This window comes from Papio anubis, chromosome 4, assembly GCF_008728515.1.
Source record: "Papio anubis isolate 15944 chromosome 4, Panubis1.0, whole genome shotgun sequence".
NCBI classification, from domain to species: Eukaryota; Metazoa; Chordata; class Mammalia; order Primates; family Cercopithecidae; genus Papio; species Papio anubis.
Genome location: NC_044979.1, coordinates 47,696,202 through 47,721,483, shown reverse-complemented (window position 1 = coordinate 47,721,483; position 25,282 = coordinate 47,696,202). Strand labels below are relative to the sequence as shown.

The following is a 25,282-nucleotide window of genomic DNA, read 5'->3' as shown; positions in this document are numbered from 1 at the left end:
ATCATGAAATAAGCCACATTTTAGCCTTGGGTACTGGCATCCCTACAGTTTCACATCCAGGGTGTCCTCCTTCAAAGACAGTCCACATGTAACAGAAGAAAGGTGATAAATATTATCGAGAACTTCACAACACAGATTTATAGGTTGGAAGGAAACAGTTTTTAGCTAAAGTAGTTCACATTTTTGTCAGGAATGTAGGACTAGATGTAAATTGATAGTGAAAAAACTATGTAAAGCGTAAAATATAAAGTCCAAAGAAGCTTTGAATAATGAAAAGAAAGTTATATATTCAATTGGAAAAAATACTGAGCACCACAAAACTATAAAGCCTTGCAGCCTTCACCTCACAAGGCAGCCTTCGCATCTGAAAATATCAGTAATCTAACATGCTAAAAAACACTCCACAATGTTTGAAGTAGCATACTGTATGGCTGCACTGCTTCTAACTGTCATGGCAAATGATGATTAGTGTTTGGCCCATGAATTCTATTAACGGTATACAGAGAAAAAATTACAGAGAAAGGCAATAGCTAGAAAAAACTTAGGATATTTTTAGGTTAAATAAAAATGTTACCTGTCTAGAAAGAAACTCACGATTGGATATTTTTGACTAAGAACATAAGGAAGATTGATAGAAACTTAGAGTAAGTTGTTTTTGCAAAAGAGACTTTACAAGTTTGCCAAATTGAGCTTCATTCAAGAAATACTAATTGAGTTTAAAAGGATTTTCCCTAGTGAGTTGAAATTACTAATTCACTGAGAAACTCCAAAATGCTCTGTTGCACCATAGTGGCCATATTTGGACAATATGGAAGGTACCTTGGACAGTAGGTATAGTATATGATATTTTAACTGAACCTTAGATATGTTAAAATACAACAAACCTAGACTTCATATATAAGTAGACATATCTTCAAGTTGTAATTGAGTAATTTCAAAGAATTATCTATTTGATATTTTCCTTGGTACTATTATTAATTCAAGTCTCTCACTTAAATTTCAGATCAGGAAAAAAACCATGACTTTAAATACATTTGTACTTTTTAAGTAATATGATGTCATATATTACTAAAAAGTTTATAGCTTAAAAAGAATTTGTATAAATCAATAACAAAAAGACAAATAATCCACTTTAAAAATGGGTAAAGGACTTGAACAGACATTTATCGAAAGAAGATAAATAAATGGCCAACAAGTACATGAAAAAATTTTCAATATAATTAGTCATTAGAGAAATGCAAGTCAAAACTATCAGATGCTACTTCACACACACTAAAAGTATAAGAATTTTTAAATCCCCACACATACAAAAATAAACAATAAAGAGTACTGGTAAGAATGTGGAGAAGAAATGTAACCCTCATACATAGCTGGTGGGAATGTAAACTGGTGCAACCAATTTGGAAAAGAGTTTGATGGTGCTTCAAAAAGGTAAACATAGGATTACCACATAAGCCAGTAATTCCATTCCTATGTATACCTCAAAACTAAAAATAGGTACTCAAGCAAATACATGTACATGAATGTTCATAGCAGCACTATTTATAATAGCCAGAACATGAAAACAAAACAAAACAAATATCTGTAGATAGATAAATGGAGAAACAAAATGTGATATATATATATATATATAAAATACAAAATTATTCAGCCATAAAAAGAACTAAAGTACTGATTCATGCTACAGTGTGGATGTATCTCAAAAACATTATACTAAGTGAAAGAATCCAGACATAATGGGTCACATGTTACATAATTCCAACTATATGAAATTTTCAGAATAGGTAAATTCACTGAGACAAAAAGCAGACAGGTAGTTGCCAAGAGCAAGGGGAAAGGGAGAACAGGAAGTAATTGCTTAATGGGTACAGAGTTTTCTTTTGATGAGGTGAAAATGCTTTTGTAACTTGATAGAGGCGGTGTTTGTACAACACTGTGAATGTATTAAATGCCACCAAATTTATACATTGTACATTTATAAATGATTACTTTTATGTTATGTGAATTTCACTTCAATTTTTTTAAGTTTAATACAAATTTTCATAAAGTTCCCAAGACTCTGTTGATGATACATCCACTAAAAAAAGGAGGGGTCATGACAAATGAGTGAAAATGTTAAAAGGAAATATTACCCACCAGCCAAATATAGGGCAATTTAAGAATCACAGCAAATAATGATACTAATAGCTTACAACTCATTGTTGGGAAAAAGATCTGTTAGTCCTTACTGGCGCTAAACAAGAAGGGAGAAGAGACAGCTCTTCCTTACAACAGAATTCCAACTAGTTAATAGAAAAGGAATGACGGAGTTAGAAACAATCATTTTACAACATCATAATAGTACTTGATTCAGGCAAGAAACATCAGTGACTGCAAAAATATTTCATGAAAGTTGATGAGGAATATAATATATATACAAAATACTTAATATCAAAAAAATTCACTCTACAGTGGAGAAACCTGGCAGATACTCTCTTTGCTAAAGAGATCACAGTTGATGTCCCCAAATCTGGGGTAAACTGGTATCTTGTGCCTTTTGATAAGATGAACTTAATGCAATGTAAACTGCATTACTCTCAAAATGCATAACCTCAATCCATGCATGAAGAAATATCAGGAAACCCCAAAATAAAAGACATTCCACAAAACTCAAAAAAAAAAAAAAAAAAAAAAAAAAATCAGCATGAAAAAAAAAAAAAAAAAACTGAAAACTTTCAGATAAAAGCAGTCTAGGCCAGGGGTGGTGGCTCACGCCTGTAATCCCAGCACTTTGAGAGGCCAAGGCAGGCGGATCATGAGGTCAGGAGATCAAGACCATCCTGGCTAACACAGTGAAACTTCATCTCTACTAAAAATACAAAAAATTAGCCGGGTGTGGTGGTGGGTGCCTGTAGTCCCAGCTACTCAGGAGGCTGAGGCAGGAGAACGGCGTGAACCCAGGAGGTGGAGCTTGCAGTGAGCGGAGATTGCACTACCGCACTCCAGCCTGGGCAACAGAGCGAGATTGTCTCAAAAAAAAAAAAAAAAAAAAAGAGAGGAGTCTAAAGATACATGACATCTGAAAGCAATGCATGATCCTGGATTAGATCCTTGGTAAGGGCATAGGAATGGCTATAAGGAACATTCTAGGAACAACTGGTGAAATTTGAATACGGAATATGTATTAGATAATAGCATTGTACTGATGTTAAATATACTGAATTTGATAATTGTACTGTGGCTATGTAAGAGAAAAACTTCTACAAAGGATTTCCGGTTAAAGGGTCATTATATCTGCAATGTACTTTCAAATAGGTCAACAAAAATGATAGCAATAAAAGTGACAATGAGTGTACACACACATATATATATATACACATACACATATATATATAAACACACTCATATACACCCATATAGCTGTATGTGTGTGGTGGGGGAAACAGAGAGAGAAGGGGAAGAGAGAGCAAGAGTGAGAGTGGGAGTGACAGACAGAGAGACAAAGTGTGTAAATGTACCAAAATGTTATAAATTGCTGAATATTTGGGGATTCATTGTGCTATTCTTGCAAATTTTTTACAAGTTTAATTTTTTTCCAAAATTGAAAGTTAAAAATTTAAAAAGTAGTATCCCTGAGAGGGTTTTTTTCATTGAAGCCTGCAAGTTTGTATAGATCTGAGACTATGTTCTCAGCCATATTCTCTCTTGCTGGCCATTTTCCTCTTAGACACATGGCAAACAGAAATGAAAAATCCCATTTGCTTATCAAGTCTATCTGCTTGCCAGTGCCAGATTATTCCCTGTGGCATCATTTTTACTGCAATTTTGAGTCCATTTTTAGGAGTCTCAAATGTGTGGGATTCCACCATTTCCCTTGAGAGGTTATCTTCTGTTAACTCTCTTTTCCTGAAATAGAGATCACCCTTAAATGTTTTCTTAGTTGTGTTACCAGTTATGTAGCAGAACTCTGCCACTCAGGAAGAGACTACTTATCTCTAATGGTCTGTACACTAATGTTCTTTAATTATTAACCTTTGGCTTCGCTGTAGGGAAATTTGAGAAATGTTGTATTTGGGATAAATTGTTGATAAGTATGCACGTGTTTATTGGTCAGTTTCTGTTCCTCTCTATCCCTTGGTCTGTCCACAGAACCCAGGACAATGTCCAAGCTCTGATATCTGACCATTCAAATGGAAATCACTTTTGCACAGATAACACTTGCTGAACTCTGCCTTGTTACTCCGTAATTTTGACTATTGAACTACAGGTTCACAAAACATCAAAGCTGGAAGGGACACCAGAGACAACCAGGTTTAATACCCTCATTTTATAAAGAAATAAGGTCCAGACAGGTTAAATGACCTACCCAAACTAATACATTAAATTGAGTCAGAGCAAAAATAAGAAACCTGGTTTATTCACTTCCTGACCTGACTGTCATCTTTCCACCTACCATGATGACTCATCAACTGTCTTTTAGCTGATTATCACTTTAAGTGTTTAAGAGAATTTACAGAATACTAATTTGCTTTTCATAAACACCACACTTGCAATGAACTTTTAAAGCAAGATTTATTTCTAGCAATGCTGAAAAAGTCTTCTTTCTTAAGGTTCGGAGCAGAACCCAGTTAATCTTGGTCCCATGTAAAATACATGGACACATGATGCATATCTTTAGTCTTCTCATTTTTGGACATATTTCTGCCTAAATACTTGTTTCTCTGCCAACTAACTAGAACTCTCTGAACAATATTTAGATCACTTTGGAAAAGGGAAGTTGGCTCACAGAGTTTTCATCTACACAGACACGGCTGGGAATCAAAATTCTAATGTTCTTGCTAATGGGGCTTGATTACAATAGAAAAAGGTGACAGAGTCCCAATTTTTTTCAAATGCCTTTTTAACTTCCACATCCCAATACCTTTTTTTCCTTTCATTTCTGGTTTTGGCCAAGACTGCAATCACGTATCAGGTTTCAGGAATAAGGATACTTCTGCAGTACTTTTGCCTATGATCAAAAAACAGAAATGCTGAAAATATCAAGAGAACATCTATTTGTACATAGAATCTTTAAGAACAAAGAAATTTTAGAGACTTTGGTAACATGCAAGTGACTGATAAGAACTGTTCAACACAATGACAGAGATCAAAGGCTAATTAGTGTGGACAGAAGAGATAATGGGAAGGAAGAAAGTGGAGTGAAGGGCTATGAGGCAGTGGGGTTCAAGAACTGTGATTGTAATGGGAGCAAAAAAGTTTGGCTGTTATATTTTAAATAGCTTGTTTTCAGACTCTCTTTTTTGAGATGAAATCTCGCTCTGTCACCCAGGATGGAGTACAGTGGTGCTCTCTCGGATCCCTGCAACCTCCGCCTCCTGGATTCAAGTGATTCTCCTGTCTCAGCCTCCTGAGTAGCTGGGACCACAGGCATGCGTTACCATGCCCTGCTAATTTTTTGTGTTTTTAGTAGAGATGGGGTTTCACCATGTTGGCCAGACTGGACTTGAACTCCTAAACTCAACTGACCCAACCGCCTTGGCCTCCCAAAGTGCTGGGATTACAGGTGTGAATCACGGCACCTGGCCTTGTTTTCAGAACTGAAAAGTTTTATTTGTATCTATCATAAATGAATATTAGTTGCCAAATCTGATGGTGAATATTCTGTTTTCATGATACTCGAAATTGCAGGAACATTTAGAACAGTTCCTCCTTTCTTCTTGAGAATGTTTTTTTCTCTGAGCCTCCGTAACATGAAGCTCTTTTGGCTTTCTTTTTGCTGGTTGCTCTTTCCCACTGTCCTCTGCTGGCTTTTCCATTTTTATTTCACATTAGATAATAGAGTGCCCCAGGTCAGATTCTCAGGACTTCTTGTCTTCGTGTACACTTTTTCCCCATGTTGTTGCATCTAAAGATAGATATGCTGATGACTTCTAAATTTACACCTTAAACTCCAATCTCTCCTCTGAGCTCCATGCTTTTATATTTAAAATTTGAGGTGTCCATTATTTGGCTAAAAGGTCAGCCAGGCTTAACTCACTATTCTTAACTATTAAAAAAACACAATGTTTTACTTTTGTTGACAGCCAATTTAATTGTTCACCTCATCATTCCCCTTGCCAGAAAATCAAATGAACTAAATATCTTATCCAGTTAAAATTTGGTCTAGTCTAATAGTTTCATAGATCCTTCCAATCATACTTCATTTCTCTCTAGGAAAAAAAAAAAAGAAGTTTGGTTCTTCAAATAGCCCCCCTCATGATATTGGAGGAGAGCCTTCATGATGATCCTGTGTGTGTACTAGCTCTTTGCTACTCAAATTGTGGTCTGTGGACCAGCACCACCAGCATCTCCTGGCAGGCTGCTGGAGATGCAGGCTAAACTCCAGCCCTACTGAATGAGAATCTGCATTTTAACAAAATCCTTAGGTGATTCATAAGTCTGAGAAGCACTGAAGATCTGGTATGTATTCAATGTGCCCCTGAGTACTACTTGCTCTGCTGACATTGAAAGCTGTGATCTATGGCTGGTAACATTTTTGTGGAGGTTTGGATGGTTGATTGCCTTAGTGTGGGGATTTTTTTTTTTTTTTTTTTTTTTTTGTCCCCATTGGTTTGCTGAGAGCCTGATAGTTCTTTGTAGCTGAATCAGCCTCACCTCAGCTTCCACTGGCAGCAACCTCCTGAATGACTCATTTGTCTTCCATTCAGTATGTAGATCAGGAATCAGCCCAGCCTCTGCTGTTGGGACCCTTTGTCCATTAGCCTTCTGTCTCTCAACCCAGCATCTGTGGCTCAGGAAAGCTAAATCACAGGGAATCCCTCTGTCCACATAATAGTGTGGTCAATTTGCTGTGGCACAGTATAAAAGTGATGGGAGAACAAAGAGGTGATATTTTACCAGAGATGGGGGCAATGATATCATTGTTTACTTAATGCACCTACCCGTCTCCAAGCTAAAGTCACAAGGGTACGTCAGAACACACCTCTCTAACTACCTTACTCTCATCTCTCTCCTCTCTTTTCTCCCTAAAAATCCTCAGGGCAAAATAAAAGGCTTTTAGTTTCCTTCTACTATATTTTATTTTTCTTCTTTCTAACTCTAGCTAGACCTTAATAGTGAATGGGGTCTCTCCTCCAACTAGGGAAAAATTGCATGAGCTGAGTCTCAGGCTCAGGTGGAATCAGGAAAATCTTATCTCAAGATGAAAGCCCAGCTTGCTGTATTTGGTCCAGAAATTCACACCTTAAGGCCATTGTGCTAGTTGTTTCTTCTGCTGGTTGCATAATTATATTCTTGTAAAACAAAGCTGCATCTTATACTGACTACTTCTTGGAATTTCTTCTGTTACAAATTTGAATCTCCCTTCAGGGAAATAAATGACTAGGGCTGATGAGGGCAAAGTTTTTTGTTTGGTTGTTTTTTTTTTGTTGTTTCTTTGTTTTATATGGTTAAGCAACAGATAAAAGCATTTTAAACATTGTAAAACATTACCCTTCCATTACATGAGAAAGAGAGAACTCTGTTTGGGGATGAGCGCAACTTGCTCTTCTCTAGGAATCCCACCTCTCATTTTATAGCACCACTACCCACATAGCAGCACCACAGTCTACCACGATGTAGAAGTCTGACTTAAATCCTCTTTTGTCATATCCCTTATACACAATCCATTAACAGTCTTTTTAGGTCTAGGCTTAAAATATCTCTGGAATACTACCATCTCTCAACATCTCTTCAGCTATCAGGGAAGTCCAGTATTCAGCATCTGTTGCTCCCCTTAACTCCTACCCACCTCTAACTAATTCTCCATGTAGCAGCCTAGTGACTTTTGAAACAGTGAGTAAAAATTGTAAGTGTAATAATATCTCTACCCTACTTAAAACTGTCTAATGGCTGCCGATTACAATTAAAATATAATTCCTTTCCACGGTTTGCAAGACTATAGGAGATCTCATCCCTGGTCACCATTCAGGCCTCGCATCCTAACACTTCCTCTTTGTTCATGACTCATGCACACTGGCCTTTTTCTGTCCCTGGGATATGCCAAGCTCATTCTTGCCTTAGGACCTTTGTCACACTGTTCTTCTGCCCATTACACTTTGCTTTTGTTTCTTGGCCTGACTCTTCTTTCAACATTCATGTCTGTGCTCAAATGTTAGCTTCTTTTTTTTTTTTTTTTTTGAGACGGAGTTTCGCTCTGTCACCCAGGCTGGAGTGCAGTGGCCCGATCTCAGCTCACTGCAAGCTCCGCCTCCTGGGTTCACGCCATTCTCCTGCCTCAGCCTCCCCAGTAGCTGGGACTACAGGCGCCCGCCACCTCGCCCGGCTAATTTTTTGTATTTTTTAGTAGAAACGGGGTTTCACCGTGTTAGCCAGGATGGTCTCGATCTCCTGACCTCGTGATCCGCCCGTCTCGGCCTCCCAAAGTGCTGGGATTACAGGCTTGAGCCACCGCGCCCGGCCAAATGTTAGCTTCTAAGAGTGAACCTGTTTAATACTGCATGTTAATAATCCCTCTTTGCTATTCACTATATTATTACTTTGTTTTAATTTTTGAATGATATTTACTAATGTCTGGAATCATTATTTACTTGCATGTTTATCATTGCCTATTTATCATCTACCTCTTACATCACCCCAAGTAACATTTCTGAAAACAGTGACTTTATTTTTCACCTTTATATCCCAAGCATCTAGGACAAAACCTGGACAGGTGTTCAAGTATATTTCCTGAAAGAATGAATGAAAAAATAAATGCTGGCAAGGACATGATAGAAATGAGACTCATACCTGCTATGTGAACTTGGTATGCACTTTCAGGAAAGCAATCTGTATAATATATCAGGAGTCTTGGAATGCTTCAATCTTTTGGTCTAGAAAGTCACTTAAAGCAATCCAGTCTACTGATTCTTGCTACTGCATTATCTGCATTATTCACAACATAGAAAAATTAGGAAACAAACGTCCAATATTTGGGGAATGGCGTATCTATATAGTATTAATATGGGCACTAAAATAATAAAGATTCTTTTATTTTTATGATGTAACTTTTAAAATATAGAATATTTTCTACTATGCAAGGGCAAAAAAATGTACCAAAGCAAAGTATACCAAAGCAGTATATAAAATATATCCTTTGATGTGCAAAGGCTTTCTTCCCCATTTCTTCATCCTTTTTTAGTTTTCAGAATTTTTTACAATAAAGCTGTGGTCTTTTTTATTTTTATTTATTTATTTAAGATGGAATCTTGTTCTGTCACCGAGGCTGAAGTGCAATGGCACGATCTCAGCACACTGCAACCTCCGCCTACCAGGTTTAAGTGATTCTCCTGCCTCAGTCTCCAAGTAGCTGGTACTGCAGGCATGAACCACCACGCGTGGCTAATTCTTGTGTTGTTAGTAGAGATGGGGTTTCACCATGTTGGCCAGGATGGTCTCAAACTCCTGAACTGAGGTGATACACCTGCCTTGGCCTCCCAAAGTGCTGGGATTACATTGTGGTATTTTTTAAATAACCATTTTAGAACCCAACATTAATTTAGTTAAATAATATAGAAGGAATGAAAATCAATACATGTTTCATTGAATTGAATATGATATTAATTTTTTTTCTAAATTCACTAAATCTAATACTACACAAATTGGCATTTAAGTTCACTATATTTTAGTCATTCTTAGAATTTTATCTGCCCTAGGAAGATAAGTTTTGACCTGGGCCTTAAGACAATGTCCCAAATCGCACAGGAGGGACTTAATAATTCAAAGTACATGTATGCTTGCATATGCATAGTAAAGGCCATAACATTTTTTAAAGTAGTAAATGAGCTCCTAACTTTATGATTATACATATATACTAATAATTTGGATAATAACTAAATTCTCCATTTGTCTTCAAATTATAATCTCTTATGGCTTGAATGTGTCCCCAAATCTCATGTGTTGAAAACTTGATCCCCAAATTCATATACTGATGACACTTGGAGGTGGAGTATTTTGGAGGCAATTAGGTTTAGATCAAGTCATTAGAGTTGAGTTCCCATAATGAGACTGGTAGCTGTATAAGAAGAGAAAGACCTGAGCAGGCATGCTCTTGCTCTTTCACCATGTGATGCCCTCTGCCACGTGTGATGTCATAAGGGCCTTATTAGATGCAGCCCCTTACCTTGAACTTCGCAGCCTCCAGAACTATAGAAAATAAATGTCATTTATTTACAAATTACCCAGCCTATGGTATTCTGTTATAGCAACAGAAAATGGACTAAGACACAATTTCTTTCTATGAACAAATTTAAGTCTTCTAAACAGGACTTACTTCTCCAAATAAGATGATGCTTGGTGTTAATCGAAATGTAGGACTGTTATAGTAGACTACAGATCTTATTGCTGCAGGCAGAAACAGAATTATAATGAATATCTGATGTTTCATGGTACTTGGAGACATTTTGAAAACTCTCCCATTAAGAGAATGAAATACAAACATAACCACTGTACTTGAAACGAAGTAAGGGCTGTTAGATTTGACTCAATCCCTTCAATGCAATTTTATCACATATATATGTAAACATACACACACATATATGTATATACTTATATCCACATATGTATATTCTTATATACATGTGTATTATATATTATGTGTGTGTGTATAATATATATGATATATGTATGTATGTATACACACAGAATATTTCAAAAAAGATTATAAGTGATTGAAAGGACATGGAAAAATTAGACTTTGTTAGCTAATTGTCAAAGACAGTTAAACATTTGCTGTTTCCATCATTCTGCACTCAATTAAGCCACGCTAAGGATCATCTTATAAATGCTGACTTTGTTAGATTTTTCTCATATCAAACAATTCAGTTCAATCTCTTCTTACTGAATGCTTACTATATGCTAGGTATTGTGCTAAGGACCAGGAATACAAAGATGCAGACATCCTGTTCACTGCCAAATTTTGACAAGGTAACATATCTGGGACCAAATATATATCCATTTTAAAAACAGAAACTTCATAGTAAGTTTCAGTATTAGAAGAATTTTCTTGTCAGTAGCCATAATATGTAAACTGCTAAATATATACTCTAAGTAAATATTCTATAAGTACATCAGATCAGAAACAGCTGGCAGCTTCAGGCTGTTCATTTCAAAATGAATTGAAGACCTGTAATCTGCCTAGTGAGGATATTATTGATAGGATAAGTATTTTTGTACTTCCACAAGAATAAACTTTCTTCTTTCATGCTTTCAAATTTAGGGCCTTTTTAGTGGTGTTAGGATGCCCCATTAAATGCTAGAAAACCATTTAGTTTATCCTTAGTCAATGCTACTGAATTTGGCATTTCTTAAATTTGGTCGAGGAAGAAATCTGCAAAAGACAATTACTTGAAATATATGTTTATTAAAAACGCGAGACTGCCAATATATTTAAGGAAAAAAGAAAACGTAAAAACAAACCCAAGAGTTTCTTCTGACAATGCTGTGTTAGTATTTCACATTTATAATTTTTTAGTATTAATCTTTTTTTTTTTTTTTTTTTTTGAGACGGAGTCTCGCTCTGTCGCCCAGGCTGGAGTGCAGTGGCCGGATCTCGGCTCACTGCAATCTCCGCCTCCCGGGTTCACGCCATTCTCCTGCCTCAGCCTCCGGAGTAGCTGGGACTACAGGCGCCCGCCACCACGCCCGGCTAGTTTTTTGTATCTTTTAGTAGAGACGGGGTTTCATCGTGTTAGCCAGGATGGTCTCGATCTCCTGACCTCGTGATCCGCCCGTCTCGGCCTCCCAAAGTGCTGGGATTACAGGCTTGAGCCACCGCGCCCGGCCTAGTATTAATCTTTAAGAATCCACGAAAGAAATAAACTTGGACTTGCTTATTGTGCCTGTTTCTAGATTTTAGACATGCTAGCACCTCTTTGTTAACAGTGGTCTTCCAAAGAGAGACTTGACCAAACTGTGCATATAGGGACTGTCCTTAGTGCAGTGCTAAAGCTCTGGGCTATGAGTCCAAAGATCTCATTTAGTCATGGGCTCTTGTGCGGGTAAGACACTAACTGCTATGACAGTCAGCAAAAAGTAAAATGACAAGTAATCTATACATATTTATTAATTTCTGCATTTGTGGATTAACTGTGTTGATACATCTCTTGTTTGCTGAAAGGATTAAAGGAGCTCAACACAGAGGTAAGAATGACTTCCTCCCCGACTTTCTATATGGGTGTAGAGGTGGCAACCTCTGACTGGGTGTCTGCATAGCAATATGTATACTTTTAAAATAATATAATTGACCATATCAAAAATGGGGAGAGGGATGATAAAGAACTTACTATAATCAAAGTCCTGCAAACTCTACTTTCCAGGGTAAGGAAGAAAGAATGATTGCCTGATACTTTAAGTAGGAGCTGCTTTCTTGCTGTAGGTTAGTAGAAGCTGGAGAGTGGAGCAGGAGTCTCCTAGAAGCAGTGTTTTCTCACTCCAAATCTGAACTGGATGCTTACTAAAGAGCACCGAGCACCGGTTTGCAGTAGCCATTCTGAATTTAACAGTAACCATTTGGAGGCTACAAATCCTGAGGTCTGACTCTGAACATGTGTTTGTTTATTGGCACAGGGATAGCACTACACCATTTGGTTATAAAGCACAACGGAGCAAAACTACATTAATATGAGAATCCATATTTTGTCCTTCTTTTGCTGTATGTCACACTTCTCAGTGAGACCCTAACAAGAGCAGGAATTAAGAATAGGTCAGAAGAACATCTGCTTTTCTTATTCTGATTACGTGGGCAAGCAAAGGAATTTGCTTTTATAACACCAAAATAGCTTGGAACGCAGCAAAAATAAACGCACCTTCTGTCTCATGGAATGCTATTACAGTACAACGCTTTGTGAATGCTTGTTGGCATTTTCAAGCATTTTTTGTTCTCCTCATTTCTTTCTCAGCTCCATAATGCAATCCTCATGGTTTGAGCACTAGACTTCAAATGAGACATCTATTCAGAGAGTGTTCAGACAAAACGAGTGGTTTCCTTAGTAATGGGAACTATGTGAAAGCCTTCAGCACAGCCCCTTCAGCCAGCCAGGCTTCTCCCAGGCTTGTGGTTCACACATAGGCTCTCAGTGAGCATTATACAGCTGGGGAGCACCCCCAAAGTCTAAACTGACCAAAGCACTGAATATTCATTGCATTTCTAATCAAGTGTACCCTTTATAAAAGGTTAAGGATGTAAGAAGTGCTCTTAATGGTGAGGGTTAATTTGCTCATTTTCTGCATCATGTCTATGGAATGGAAAGAAAGATAAGTGATTTTGCAAAAAAAGACACGTGTTGTTCTTTTGTTTGATTGTATTTCACATTTCCTTACCTTAAAATCCCAAGTCTGTCCTATTCTTGTTCTGTCTATGCCTAAAGACTACTACTTCTGATTTTCCAGTTTTCTGCATAATAATCATCTTCAATAAAGCTTTGAAACTTTGCTATTAAAACAGGGTGCAAATGTTGTCTTTCGTAGTCTCAAATATATTTAAAATATAGTAAAGTAGTTTCATGTATACCAATGTTGAAGTTTTATTATGTACGTGTATCGATCCATTTTGTTATTTAGTTTCAGGATGACACAATAATTAGAAAAAGAGCTGGTTTCTCTGGGTAATACAATTGTCATTCATCTTAAATATTGACTCTTAAAGGTGGACAAATAACAACAACTATCCAAAATAAAAACCAACATGAAAATAATAAAAAATTATCTCAGCTGATATAATGTTTGCCTTTGAGGAATAATAATTTATAGATACCTTCACACTATGTTAATCATCCAATTAGTAGAATAAAAATATTGTCAAACATTTTGGGGATGAGAAACATGAGGCATAGCTAAATTGTTAGTCTTCTACCATGAATATTTTGTCAATCTGGTTACAAATAAGCAAACACAAGGAGCAAAAGTTAAGCTATAAAACATGCAAAGAAGAGGAGAACAAGGGCTTCAAAAGATCACTGAAGAGAAGAAAATACAGTTTGAAGACTGTTGGCTTTGGAGTCTGACTTGCATTCTAGCTTTCCTTCCTCACTAGCGTGATAACTGTAGAAGTTCACCAACCCCAGTTTCCTCTTCTGTGAAAACGGTGAAGTCCCTGACTGCCTCACAGTACTGTAAGAATGAAACCATATGTGTGCAGGGTCTACCAAGTTTCAGTGTCTTGCATATAGTTAAACTCAACAAATGTTATTTATTATTATTCTAGGTACTTTAACTTCAGCATACATAATTTCTGCATTTGCATAGCAATGTATATTTTAAAATCTGATCTATTTCATTGTGGTTTCTGGATAGCTCAAGGGAAATCATTTCTTTTTTTTTAATAATACCAATAATAAATGTCACAACAAAAATACTAAATTTGCTGTCAAGAAATAATTGAACTGAGGAATGAAGAGTGAACAGTGAGAAGCAGGCTTGCTAAACACAAGTGTGTGCCTGGCTGTGTTGTGGAAGAAGGGGAGAATGGACTAGAAGGGATGAAATTAGAAGCAAGAAAGATGAGCTAGAAAAGATGAGACTGGAAGCAGGGAAATTAGGAGCAATTGCAGCAGCCAAGGTAAGACAGGATGAACACCTAGCAGACGGAGAAGATAATTTAAGAAAATTTCAGAGTAAAATCAAGTTGCATATGGTGAAATGCAAGATATGAGGCACAAAGTCCAAAGTTCTGCAGTTCTCTAGGTAACTAGGTAACAGCAGAAATTTAAAAAAAAGGCCAGGCGCGGTGGCTTAAGCCTGTAATCCCAGCACTTTGGGAGGCCGAGACGGGTGGATCACGAGATCAGGAGATCGAGACCATCCTGGCTAACACGGTGAAACCCCGTCGCTACTAAAAAATACAAAAAACTAGCCAGGCGAGGTGGCGGGAGCCTGTAGTCCCAGCTACTCAGGAGGCTGACGCAGGAGAACAGCGTAAACCCGGGAGGCGGAGCTTGCAGTGAGCTGAGATCAGGCCACTGCACTCCAGCCCAGGCGACAGAGCAAGACTCCGTCTAAAAAAAAAAAAGAAAGAAAGAAAGAAAGAAAGAAAAAAAAAAGCAAGCCAGTTTAGGGAAGAGCTTAAGAGGTCAGCTTTAGACACGTAGAGTACAGAGTGCCTGGGGATCATGCAAGTAATGCAAGTAGCGACATTTACCAGACAATTGGAGGGATGGATTGATAGGCAGACGGATGGATGGATGCATGGATGGATGCATGGATGAAGAGACTGATTGATTGATTATTTTATTTGCAAGAGCAGTGATATAGGTTTGAAAGTAGTAAGTACACAGTAGAAGAGATAATATTATCTAAGAGAGTATATGAAGAACAGTAGGCAAAAGAACAAATCTAGGACAAATACTTAAGAGGTAGATGTACCCACAATGACAAGAGACAGAATGTTCAGACAAGCATGAGAATGACTTAGGAGGCTTTGATGTGCAAGAACCAAATTGGGAGGGCACTGGTTGAGATTCCAAAGCAGAATTTCAGTAACAAGGTTGGATTAGAAACCAGAGAAAGGTCAACTGAAAAAGTAGGTAGAAAGTGATGATATGATTGTAGCAAATATTGATAGCTCTTTTGAGAAACTTAATACGAGGAGGACAGAGATGGAAAGACAGACTAGGGTTCAGGATTAAAGGGATGATTGTTGTTATCATTGTAGTATGAGTAACAATTAAGCATATCTACGGATTTTGTGGAAATATTGCTAGATATTTTTTCACATCGCTAGAAAAGGAATAAAAGTCAATTCCCTGAGTGAAAAGAATGGAGAGAGACACAGAGAAAAGCCAAGATGACAGACTTTTTGGATCTACAGAGAAATACAAGGAGAAACATAGGGACGAATAAAGGAATCTGAGGAAGAGATATAGAAAAAAATTTGTCTCATTGATTTCTGACGTCATCCTTGATTGTGAATTTCTTGGCATAGTGAGATTACTTTTGTTCTTCAAATGATTTGTATCTTTCATTAAAAATAAGACCTTTGGGTATATACCCAGTCATGGGATTGCTGGTTTGAATGGTATTTCTGCCTTTAGGTCTTTGTGGAATCACTGTCCAAAGCAGTTGAACTAATTTACACTCCCATCAACAGTGTAAAAGTGTTCCTTTTCCTCCACAACCTCGCCAGTAGATTGAAGCTAGTTGATTAGGGTATTTAGTTGTTAACTAAATTTTCGTGGGTTTGCATCCCATTAATCTAGTAAGGACTTAGTAAGGTGTTTTTTGACTTTTTTAATAGTAGCCATTCTGACTGATGTGGGATGGTATCACATTGTGGTTTTTATTTCTATTTCTCTAATGACCAGTGATGTTGAGCTATTTTTCACATGATTGTTGGCTGCACGTATTTCTTTTTTTGAAAAGTATCTGTTCATATCCTTTGCCCACTTTTTATAAAGACACATGCACATGTTTGTTCACTGCAGCACTATTCACAATAGCAAAGATATGGAATCAACCTAAATGCCCATCAGTGATAGACTGGATAAAGAAAATGTGATACATAAACACCAAGGAATAAATACTATGCAGCCATTAAAAAAAGAACAAGATCATGTCTGTTGCAGGGACCTGGATGCAGCTGGAAGCTACTATCCTTAGCAAACTAATGCAGGAACAGAAAACCAAATACTGCATGTTCTCACTCACAAGTGGGGGCTAAATGATGAAAACTCAACAGACACTGGTGCCTGCTGGAGGGTGAAGAGTGGGATGAGGGGGAGGATCAGAAAAAACAACTAATGAGTACTAGGTTCAATACGTGAGTGATGAAATAATATGCACAATCCGCCCGCCCCATGACCCATGTTTACCTTTGTAACAAACCTGTACATATACCCCTGAACTTAAAATTAAAAAAAAAAAAAAAAAAAAAAAAGCACAGAGAGACCCCATCTCTACTCAAAGGAAAAAAAAAAGAAAGAAAGAAAAAAGAAGAGAAAACTTAAAAGAACAAATTGCAGCATATGGTGGCTTGTGCCTGTGGTCCTAGCTACTCTGGAAGCTGAGGTAGGAGGAATATTTAAGCCCTGGAGTTCAGGGTTGTTGCAGTGAACTATGATCGTGTCACTGCACGCCAGTCTGGGCAACAGAGCAAGGACTGTCTGAAAAATAAAGAAAAAATTTAAAATTAAAACAAAACCTATAGGTAAATAAGAATCTCTGTTTTTCTCCAATTTTACTTTCCAAAACTCCTTTGAAAAAGAAAATGAGAACTCTGACCCAACTTGCTTTAGTTCAACATTCTAACAAACAACCAGTGTTACTACTCACCTTACATCATGTTTTTAACTGAATTGAGAACTAATCTGTTATTAGAATTAGACCACAAAGGACAAAATCACTGAAGACCTTCTTAGCACAATGTCAGCCCCTCACCATCAGTGACTCATTCATTTGTATTTAGCTTTCTGAGCATATCAACTCATTTTTTCCACTAGGCACTGCATTTCTTCAGAGCTCTACTTCTCAAATCATGACAGCAATAAAAATTCTGTCATCAACCCTGAACAAACACTACTGTATAAAAGCATCCACTGTCTAGTGCATAAAACTCATTCCTTTTTTAAAAATAGTATTTTATTTTTGGCATCCCTTGTTGCTGACTACATTGAATTGGTTGGCTCAGCCATCCCTCAAGCATTCATTTATTTGACAAGTGAATGTTGAGTACCTTGTGCAGTAGAAAGTGCTCTGGCTCTGTAAGCAGAACTGAGTTCAAATTTTAGCCCCATTATTTAATAGTTTTGGGACACTGGGCAAGTAAGCTAGCTTCTTCCAGCCAATGTTTCTACACTGTCAATTGAACGTAAAAATATCTATCTTGGCCAGGCACAGTGGCTCACGCCTGTGATCCCAGCACTTTGGGAGGCTGTGGCGGGCTGATCACAAGGTCAGAAGATCGACGCCATCCTGGATAACATGGTGAAACCCCATCTCTAGTAAAAATACACAAAATTAGCTGGGCGTGGTGGCACACACCAATAGTCCCAGCTGCTAGGGAGGCTGAGGCAGGAGAATTGCTTGAACCCGGAAGGCGTTGGTTGCAGTGAGCCGAGATCGCGCCACTGCGCTCCAGTCTGGACAACACAGCGAGACTCCGTCTTAAAAAAAAATCCCAATTTGAATAGAATATTTTTGAAGTTAATGTATATAATACACAAATATATGTTAGTGTTAGTGCTCGACAGATGTTATTTTATCCATTTTATATGCATTGTGGAGCTTAAAAATGTAATAAGACATATACTCCCTCTAGGAGAATCTTATACGCTAAAAGGGGAAACAGGTAAAATTACAGAAGCAATTATAATACCAAAAAAAGATAAATAATAAGAGCGATAAAGAGTACTATTGTGGATCAAATAAGAGATTACATCTTGTTAAAGGAGGAAAACAATGACCATGATAACAATGACCACTACCATAATAATGCCAATAATAATGTCAAACATTTGTTCAAGACTACTATATTTGAGCACTTTTCTAAACTCGGTATACATATTAACTGTTTTAATGCTCTTAACAATTCTGGGAGAAAAATGAGATGCAGAGATGATACTTAAACCAAGATGCACAAATGACGCTTAACAGAGATGATACTTAACATGATGCTCAGAGTCTCTAGGAAGTGGCAAGGTAAGGATCCAAACCCAGGCATTGTGGTTCTACAACTCACATTCTACCAACTGCCCAGGCTACTTTTCTAAGAAAAGCACAAAGCAAATAAAGCCCAGGATTTGATGAAATAGCAATAAACAAGTTAAAAATCCCAACCACTAGCCAGGCTTGGTGGCTCATGCCTGTAATCCCAGCACTTTGGGAGGCAGAGGTGGGTGGATCATGAGGTCAGGAGTTCGAGACTAGCCTGACCAACATGGTGAAACCCCATTTCTACTAAAAGTACAAAAAAAAAAAAAAATTAGCCAGGCCTGGTGGCATGCTCCTGTAATCCCAGCTACTCAGGAGGCCGAGGCAGGAGAATTGCTTGAACCCGGGAGGCAGAGGTTACAGTGAGCGGAGATCGTGCCATCGCACTCCAGCCTGGGAGACAGAGCAAGACTCCATCTCAAAAAAAAAAAAAAAAAAAAAAAAAAAAAAATCCCAATGACTAAGTCAATGAATACTGATCTACTGTACCCCAATATTTTCTTATTTGATGATGAAGGCAAAACTCTTTCAATATAATTTAAAGGTTGCAATTATTCATTTATGTTTTAAAATCATTTCAACACCTTTCCATTAAAACTCAGTATTCATCTAGGAAACCTGTAGACATTTCCTACAATGTAGGCAACACGTACAACCATGTAATACTGTGGTTTGCAATGTGAAATTTCTCTGAAGCTTTAGTGCCTTCTAAAGGAAGAAACTTAAGAAAGAAAAAAAAATGCAATAAATCATGCAAATATTGAAATAATTTGGCATATTAAATAAATTAAGATTTCCTAGATTAAAATTAAGGGGTAAGAAGGATGATTATTACTACTACTAAAAGTACATTAAATTTTATGTAAACATACTCTTAACACAACATCCCAACACTCAACCATGATCCCTAATACACAGAATTGACTCAGGGCTTTCTAAGTAAATACTAGAGCATCTAGCAAATAATAAAATATTACAATAACATTCTGAAATAAATACTAAGTTAAATGAGATGCTACTTTTATCTTGAACTTATTTTGATTCATTTGAATAAATTCTTATAGAGAAAAAGCATTTGTGAACTGTTTCTAGAAAACTACACAGTGAAAATATTTAGTATTTAAAGATAAGCCTATTGTTTAAAATTTTTTCTGGTATTATTATTATTATTGTAACTGCAAACTATTGGTCTATGTCATGTCAATAAATACTTAAGAAGCAATTAGATATGAAGGCTTTTTTTTTTCCTAAATCTAATAAGTGTCATTTCTTTTTACTCCACTAGAGGGTAGTCTCTCAAAACTGGGGTTGGAGTTATGACTAGCCTGCTTTTGACCTATTGATATATTAATCCTCATGTTCCATTCTCCTCAACAAGATGTTTCTTTAGTATACTAATTAAGGTTGTAAAACATGCATTTTTAAAACTGCTTTTTGATTTTTTCATAGATGTTCTTTGAGAAATATGCACTGCTATGTGTTCCTGTGTTTTCCAAATTTCTGGTAATTAATAAAAATGTTTTACATATATGGCTTTTATAGTATATTTTCCTGGGAAATATCCTCTCAGAGTTAATAGGCCTAAGAACAAAGATAAATAATTTTTTTATAATTTAGCTTATTACAATTGAATTATTTCCCCAGAGTGGTAAAAAAATATATCCTAAATACACACACACACACACACACACACACACAGATATACAAACACACCTACACATGTACCCATTCATATGTAGCTCCTAGATTGATTACATCATATAAGGAGAAGTCAGTGAGTATAATTAGAAATACATATTTTTAAAAAGTACCCCCTCAAATGCCAATGTTGTGAATTACAGAGAGGCAAATATATGTTTTATTTTAAAAATCTGGTCAATCCAGACAAGAAATGTCATTGCTAAAAAAAAAAGTGTTATTGAACACCAAGCACATATGCTAAATTAAGTAGGATCTATAGAGAACCAAATGCCACTCAAAACAGTTGCAAGCTTCTCTTCTTAAATAATACAGTCATTGCTGAACTTCACAGAGACAGAGTTGGAGGTGTGAGTCTCTACGACGTGTTTTTAATATTTGGGAAATCCTTATCAGTAGTGTGTCCTGCCTATTTGCAGACTGAAAACATTGTTTCTCTGAATGACTGATAACCTCAAATTGAGAAAACTTGTCAAAAAATTCCCAACATTCCTCCAGAAAGGGGGAAAAAAATAAGGAAAATGATACCTAGGAAAATATGCAAGCCTGTTTCATTTATTTGTATCCTAAGCAGCAGTGTCATAGAACAGACAGTTTGTTTCAGCCAACCAGACTGGAGCAGCTGCGAGTGCTACATCTTGGCAGTCTGAAGCGATTGGCTCCTCTCTGGGGAGTGGAGGGTGTTCAGTTATTAATGACCGCTGAGCAGGCAGCACCATGTCAGTGTGACAACTGATCAGGTGAACGATGCACCACTAACCACCATGGAAACAAGGGAAAATAAAGCCAGCTCACAGGATCTCTCTTCACTGGATTGAGAACCTCAGCCTGCCGACTGAGAAAAAGAGTTCCGGGAAAAAGAAGGAATCCTGGCTGCAGCCTTCTGCCTTCCTTTATATTTTAAAATACAGAGACAAGATTACGTGCATGTGTGCATATCTATAGTACATATTTGTGTACACTTTGTTACATAGACACGCAAATGCACCTATTTACACCGGGCAAGAACACAACCATGTGATTATCTCAACCAAGGAACTGAGGAATCCAGCACGCAGGGACATCGGAGGTGGGCTAGCACTGAAACTGCTTTTCGAGGTAAGTTTAAAATACACATATCTTTTAAAATACGTTCTATTTCTTGTCACCTCGATGATCACGTTTTTACACCTAAATCCTCCTTTGATGTCTTCTTCTTTTCTGAATTCTAAGAGCATTTTTTCTTTTATTGCACTTTTGAGAAGAAAATCACATGCAAAACCCAGCTGGCTCTGTGTGTGCCTAGCTGTGTTTGTGAGATTCTCCAACATGCATTTTACTAGCTTGAATGCCCATCAGAGGATGTGAGTGGGAGAGAAAAAGCAGTGTTGGGGGGAGGAGAAAAAGGAGGGAGACAGAAGAGAAGGGAACACTGGGGGAGAAGAGAGGAGAGGGAGAGAGAAGGAGATGAGGAAGAGAGAAGGAGACAGAAAGACGAGAGGAGAGACACGGATGAGGGGGTGCAATTTTCCTTTTTCTTCACATTATTTGTAGTGAAAAACAGATCACACATTATTCTGTGTTTTGAAATCAACCCACCAAATGGGGCATTTTTATTCTCTCTCACCCAGTGGATGCAAATTAAGGCAAATGCTGTTGTATGTTAAGAGCTAAAATCACTAAGCAGAGTAGCGGATTGAGCATATCACAAACAGTTATTGAATTTCTGCCAGGCTACATCTTACGGACTGGGGTAAATGACTTCCCTTTAATAACATCCCCTCACTGGTCTGAAGGGACAGTGCAAATGTCTGATTGCTAATGCAGCTGGAACTGCCACACACTAGGTAAAAGGATCCCATGAACCAGAAGAGTTCTAATCTTCTTTGGTAATTAACAGGATCACAGCAGGATGGCTTTAAAGTACATTTCCTATTTAAGAAGATTGTTTGTTCTAACCAACTGCTATATTCCCTTTGCTGTTATTGAGCTGGATGGCTTAATTCGGCTCTAATTTATTCATTTTTAACAATATGTCCTTGTTTCTGTGCCTCTAATTTCAGTGAAAGCAGGCTATGAATATGAGTAGAACCTTCCTAATTTAGTGAAAAGGGGATAATGTGAAAACAAAAAGAGAAGTAAAGGTTCAAAATATCTACCTAGAATATACTGTGCTCTGGTACCATAAATATTACTGATATATTTCTCATCTTTAGTTTCAGAAGCAATGCCTCTGAGACAGAATTACTCTCAGTAAACTCTATGAGCATCCATGTATCGATGATTCATGGAATTCATTGTGGGTTAATTTTTACTTCCAATCTTGTAAAGGGAAGCCAGCTACTTAGAATATGCTTTCAAACAGACAACATCAATTGAGGATATTCATGGAAACATTCACTGCCCTCTTTACTGGGTCCTGGAAAGACAGTAAAAGAAACCTAGCATTTGTATTTCATCTTCTGGAGCTCTCTCCTGCCTTCTTTTAGTTCAACTAACCACATAGTTAACAGAGTCAGCTTCTTTGAAACTGTGGGTTATTTTTTTCCACAACTGTGATTTCAGAGCTATTATTGGTTTTCTAGTTTGTAATATAAGCCAAAGCAAAAAGACAATAACCAGCCACTTAGATCCTGCCACTTTCCCATAAATGTGTCAAAAAATGAGTCAGTTTACAATATGTAATATAAGAAGTCAATTAATTCCAGTGACCTTTGTAAATGATGACAATAAAGCAGCTCCGACAATATGCCAGTGGCTTCGATTTTCTCTCTGTAAAATGAACAAGTTTAAGAAGAGGGTTCCTGCTCAGAGAGAAAAATGAAAGATGCTGAAGCATCAGCTTGCAATATTGGCAGCTTTGCTCACTCTGCCTCAAACGCCACATGCAATCTATAAAAAAAACAAAATGATTTATTACAAAAAGGAAAAGGTGTTTTATTTGCTTTTCTGCTATTTATTAAAAGTGCTGCTTTTGAAACAGACCAGATCTGATATTCTGAGGTACCTCCTAAGTTCCTAACCAAGAGGAAAAGAAGTAGATACTCAACCCTCTGATTTCAAACTCCCATATAATGTAGCATTGCAGTATTGATTTCAGTTTTTCTTAGACCTTTTCCAGGGAAAGTTTGCATGCCAGACACACATTCTTAAATCTAACTAACCCGCCTTATTTTAAAATTGCAATCGATGACACCTAAGAACAGTGGATTCACTGTTTAACCATAGTAAAGCTCACATACATATTTTGTGGATTACAGAGATCAGTAATGTGCCCACTTGAGTCTGAGAAATACCAACACTCCAGGCCCTCAGTGTTGTCACTCAGTGTGTGCCAGTGAGTTTGGTGATTTGATCAGCACTACAAATGCCAGATGATGGACATATGTGTATGCCTGGAAGACTTAACCATAGTCTCCCCAAATCATGTAACTATACCAGAAATAGCAGCTTCCTGGCAAGACAAGCTTCAAAGGACCATTTTTTTCAGGGTGTCGCTTGTCACAGGCAACATGCTGAGTTAGAATGCTGATGAGTAGGTGGAATTTTTTATTTGGAGGTGGTTGTTCTTGTTATTAATGGCTGAATAAACAGTGCTACCAGACTTCTAGGCCAGTAATTTAGTGATCTATGAAAAAGGTGATCAACTTATGATGCACTAACTATATTTCACTGTTTCTTTGTTCTTTTTTTTTTTTTTTTTAACATCTTTTGCTTTTGCCATATGATGGGTTTGATGTTTCACTCCTCCTCCCCAGTCTGAATTTTTTTGGGTGTAACATTCCTAAGTAACATGGCACTTGGTATTTCTTACAACCTAACTTGATCAGAAAGCTTTATAAACTGAGTTAAAAAAAAAAAAAAAAAAAACTTACCTAAGTTAAAGGTTATTACTTAATTAGCAGCCCCTGAAAATGGGCATAGGTGAGGTATCTGTTGGTGAATCTAAAGGAGATCATTAAAAGAAAGCTAATAGCAGGCTAAAAAATGAGTTCTTACTTCTAGTCTCAATAAGGATGCTCCTCTAAAATGATTTAAAATAATGTGGCTCCAGCTAGTCTGAAGAAACACTAGACATGCGTACAGCCCGCTAAAATGTTCCATGTAGACCTGGTTCTGAGAGTTTAACTACTTATGTATCATTGTTTGGCACATGAAACTAAATAAATCAGGTAAACTCTAGGCAAAACATCAGTACATCTTGTCCGTGCTGTCAAAGATAAAGCTGTCTGATATTGGCTATGCAATGAGTACTTAGGAAAGCTTCACTGTGTAACAACTGAACATAGCTCCTGCTCAGGGAATTCCTCCCCTCTCCTTCTGAAAAAGTGATGTCTTATTAGACAGCTACGAAGTCACTAGTAAAACATGATAACAATTATTTCTTTAGCCACAATGTGAAAGGAAAGGAAGTCAAATTCTAATATAAAGACAGTAGCTGGTGCCAGAGGATGGGAAAAAGGAAGAGAGATAAATCAGAATGTTTTTCTAACTTGTTGAAAGGAATTGAAGGTCTCAATAGATGCTATTTAGAGGTCATTAAATACAGGATTAACAAGGAAGACTTAATGCCCATCTCAAATCTTTCTGAAGAAGTACAGTACCTACAGGGCTATCTACTATATTTGCATAATTGTCAAGTTTGTATACACCTGCTTTCTATTATGTTAATTCATCTTTAGGCCATAATAAGGGAAGAATTATCTATGGTGCCATTAATAAAAACACATTACACAGCTTCAGTATATGGGAATATAGAAGGGAGACATGCTTTCATAGAATAGAATTTTTTTAATTGAAAGAGACAGTAGTAACTAGTCTAATATGTTCATTTGGTAGGTGAAAAAAACTGAGGCTGAAAGGGTTTGAAATCGTTATAATGTAATATACTGTACTTTGTATTCACCCAGCTATTGATTGGAGAGGCCCAGGTTAGAACTCCTTACAA

The 25,282-nt window shown here is 37.1% G+C and overlaps 2 protein-coding genes across 8 annotated transcripts in view; one reads left to right on the top strand and one right to left on the bottom strand.

Moving 5' to 3' along the window:
• Positions 1-25,282, bottom strand: part of IMMP2L (inner mitochondrial membrane peptidase subunit 2) — an 871,433-nt gene that overhangs the window by 395,203 nt on the left and 450,948 nt on the right. The gene's annotated exons all lie outside the window — the stretch shown is intronic.
• Positions 20,657-25,282, top strand: part of LRRN3 (leucine rich repeat neuronal 3) — a 33,852-nt gene continuing 29,226 nt past the window's right edge. For both annotated transcript variants that reach the window (XM_021935331.2, XM_021935330.2), the window contains exon 1: positions 20,657-21,453. The gene's annotated coding sequence lies outside the window, so the exon portion shown is untranslated. The remainder of the gene's footprint in view (positions 21,454-25,282) is intronic.